Here is a 4,086-nt window from a genome sequence, read left to right as displayed (position 1 = left end):
TCTCCTTCAAATATTTCTCCCACACCTCGTTCTTTTTCCTCTCTGCATCAAAATAGTTGGCCACTGATTCATGTAGAGTTTCCATTGCAAAAGTGCATCTTTTCATCTCTCGAACAAATTCATCCATGTTGTTCTTCAATTCAAGTAGACGACTGATATTTTCATTAAATTTTTGGAACATAATATCGAAATATATTACATTTGGATTGTACTCTAGTTGAGCACCAAGTGGATTTACATCTTTCTCACCACCGCTAAACTTCTCAGTCTTGATATTCTTCAATTGAGACTTTGCATCATTGTCAAACTTCTCAACCTTGATCTTCTTCAATGGAGAATTTACTTCATCATCTTTAGAATCAAAGGGTGAAGAGTTATCTTCATTCTTTGAATAGGTTGACTCTGATATGTTGATGATAGACATGGTAGTTGAATGTTTGTAAAACTTGATTTTTTTTTTTAAAAAAAAATAGGACAATCGGTTTGGGTTATATGGGAATATATTTATAGTGTGTGTTATGAAGAAACAATGCAACCTTTCACATTCTTAATAAAATATTTTGGATTTCTTTAAAATAAATAATAAAATATTATTGAAAGAATAAATAATTAATATGTGGTAACTTCCTAATGTAAACACTAATCATGCATTCACATTAATTAAATATTATTTCTATTTTATAAAAGAGACCCATTAATTTCGGCCACCTATATTTTAATAAGCAATTTCACAAATTAAATGCATTTAACAAAAAACAAAAAAAAAATTCAAAAACCGAAAAAATAATAACAATATTAAACTATGTCATTTAATACAAGAACCACACTTTCTTAATTTAATGAATAAATAATTAATATGTTGTTACTTCCCAAATGTAATTAGTAATCATGTAGCAACATTTAATTTAATATTGTCTTTTTGAATCATGTATCAATAAATTTTGGCTACTACCAATTTTTATAATTTAATATTAAATTTTTAATAAAAATCACCCATTAATTTCAGCCACTACAATTTTAATTACAAATTTGACCAAATAAATGCATTAAAAAAAACAAAAAAAATTTCAAAAACCGAAAAAATAATAACAATATTAAACTATGTCATTTAATGCAAGAACCACACTTTCTTAATTTAATGAATAAATAATTAATATGTTGTTACTTCCCAAATGTAATTAGTAATCATGTAGCAACATTTAATTTAATATTGTCTTTTTGAATCATTTATCAATTAATTTCGGCTACTACCAATTTTTATAATTTAATATTAAATTTTTAATAAAAATCACCCATTAATTTCAGCCACTATAATTTTAATTACAAATTTGACTAATTAAATGCATTAAAAAAATAAATAGAAAATAGCATTAATAATTTAAGACACTTAATACAAATACCACAATTTTTTAATTTAATGAATTTTAAAAAAATAAAATTAAATAAAAATTTGATAAGATGAAACTGTATAATTTTATTATTGGTAGATATTTACAAATTTAATTAATTCTTATCCTAAACTAAAAAAAAAATCGAGAATTTAATAAATCATTAAATTATAGTATTGATTTGATTTTATTAATAATGAGAATTATTTTAATAATACAAAACGAAATTAAAATTAAAAAAACCTTAATTGAAATTTTTAAAATAAAAATTTGTTTGTTGTTTCAAATTAAAATATATATATATATATTTGTATATTAGGGACATTATATTTGCACTCCAATAATATATAAAGACACTCCATTAATTAAACAAAAAATTAATTTTATATTCATTTCTAACACTTTTTCTCAAAAAAAAATTATTGACATTATTTAATTTTTTTTTGTTAATTTCAAAAAGCTTATTTTATATTATTTTCATCATTATTTTTTAAAAATAATGTCTTTTTTTATGAAAAAGCCTCTTATTTTAACAAGTTTTTAATATATATATTTTAATATTATTTATTTAAATATTTTTAAAAAATATTATTTATATGTATTGTTTAAAATATGAAAAATAAAAAAATTAGAAAAATGTAAGCACAAGTTGAAAAAAAATATAATGCACTGTATATTATTACATATAGTATAGGTTATCTCGGTGACTAGTGTACGTTGGAACGGTTCACTATGTCATAATTAGGTCTGCTTAGTGCAATGTTATCTAGTAATAATTTTTCAGGATCGGATCCCCTTCTAAATTCACTACTATATCTTAGTGAAATGTTATCTAGTAGTATTTTTCGGGATCGGATCCCCTTCTAAATTCACTACTCTATCTTACTCAGCATGACAACTATATGAGACCCTAGCGGTAGTATTGGTTTACTAGTGTACGTTGGAACGATTAATTATGTCATAATTAGGTCTGCTTAGTGCAATGTATCTAGTAATAATTTTTCGAGATCGGATGCCCTTCTAAATTCACTACTATATCTTAGTGCAATGTTATCTAGTAATATTTTTTCAAGATTGAATCCCCTTCTAAATTCGCTACTATATCTTAGTGCAATGTTATCTAATAATATTTTTCCGAGATCGAATCCCCTTCTAAATTTCTTCTTGTCACCCCATAATTTCAAAATTTGTGTGTAAATTAAGCTTTGAAAAACAAACCAAGTAATTTATTTCCCTCCATTTTGAAATTTGAATTTTAAAAATCATGATCCTTAATTTTAGGGTTAATTTTTTATTCAATGTTATTTTCAAGGCACATGGCGGCCCTCTCTGCCATGGTGGCAGCCTCGGCCTACAGCTGCTTACCCCTGGGCTCCTTGAGCTCAGCCTTCGCAGCAACCAAGGTGACATGCGCAGCCTTTTCGCCTTCTTTGGCAGCCGTCAAGGCAACCTTGGCACTTTGCTCTTGTTGTTGAGCAGATGTGAGAGCGGCCTGAGCAGTATGGAGCTCACCCTTGAGCTCGTCAGTCCTGGCCCTGGTCCGAGCTATGCTGCGGTGTAGAGCCAAAGCCGCCTGCAAAGAAATAAAGAGAGTAAGGCACATGCTGGGAAGAAAGCAAAGGAATTTAACTAAGTAAGCTTACCGTGAGGTTCATCCCCAGCACAGACTCTATGACATTCTCGGGGCTCCTCACCTCGATCTCCCTCAAGTCCCTCAGGTTGGCCTTATAATAATGCTCCACCGTGTAGCTCACGGTCTCATAGACCGTCCCTCGGAAGGTGTCTGGGATTTTCTCCAGTTCTTGGGCATTAATCGGGATGCGCACGATGGGAGCGGGGACTGACGAAGTTCCAGCTAGTGCCTCCTGTTCCCGAGTAGGGGCTGGAGGTCGCGGGGGAGGTGGAGGCATACTCCTTGTGGAGGTGGGGATCTGACTTCTCCCCTTGGTGGGGGACTTGGAGGTTGTCCCGGAGGCAGGAGTCTTCTTGGTCAGCTGGGATCTCTTGACCAATGGCCCGGATGGTCCGGAGGAAGGGTTTCCCCCCTGGAAGATGGATTGCATGGCGCTATCTCCAAGTTGTGCCATCTCCTCGCCTGAAGGTGTATTGAAAAAGTCCTACTCTCCGAGCTGGAGGAGGAATCTATTGCCACGACCTCCGACCTTGGAACTTCTATAAGGGAGTCTAAGGTTATTACTTCACGAATCAGAGAGGGTTCTGGGTCTGGATCTACCTCAGGACTGGACTCATCTACATATTGTCTAAGTCCTAGAGCGACTACACCCTCCAGAAGGGAGGGCCACGACCTAAGGTTGGTCACGTACTCCTCGAAAGGGAAGTTAAAAGCCCCCGCTATGAAGATCAAAGATGACATCATAGGTCACGAGCAGGGGCTTGGGGGGAAAATGTACGCCCTGAATATCCGCACACACTTTGGCGGGCTAGAACAGGGCCTAAATCGATCTGCCACGTGTCAACCGTCCACTCGGAGCTGATCATTACGGACCCCTAAACAACCAGCCCGAGCTGAGGGATCATTTAGCTGCTCCGTGCGTAGAGCCATTGTGTCGACATAATAGAAGCCACGAGCTAGCGCCACATTAAGCTCGTGGTGCATCAGGGGTCTGACACCCCCGAATCCTTATAAAGTCAACCACGTAATATAAACGTGCATATACCAGACATCATGTGTCTGTTC

Source organism: Humulus lupulus, chromosome 1, assembly GCF_963169125.1.
Source record: "Humulus lupulus chromosome 1, drHumLupu1.1, whole genome shotgun sequence".
Taxonomy (NCBI): Eukaryota; Viridiplantae; Streptophyta; class Magnoliopsida; order Rosales; family Cannabaceae; genus Humulus; species Humulus lupulus.
Note: the sequence above shows the minus strand (reverse complement) of the source record.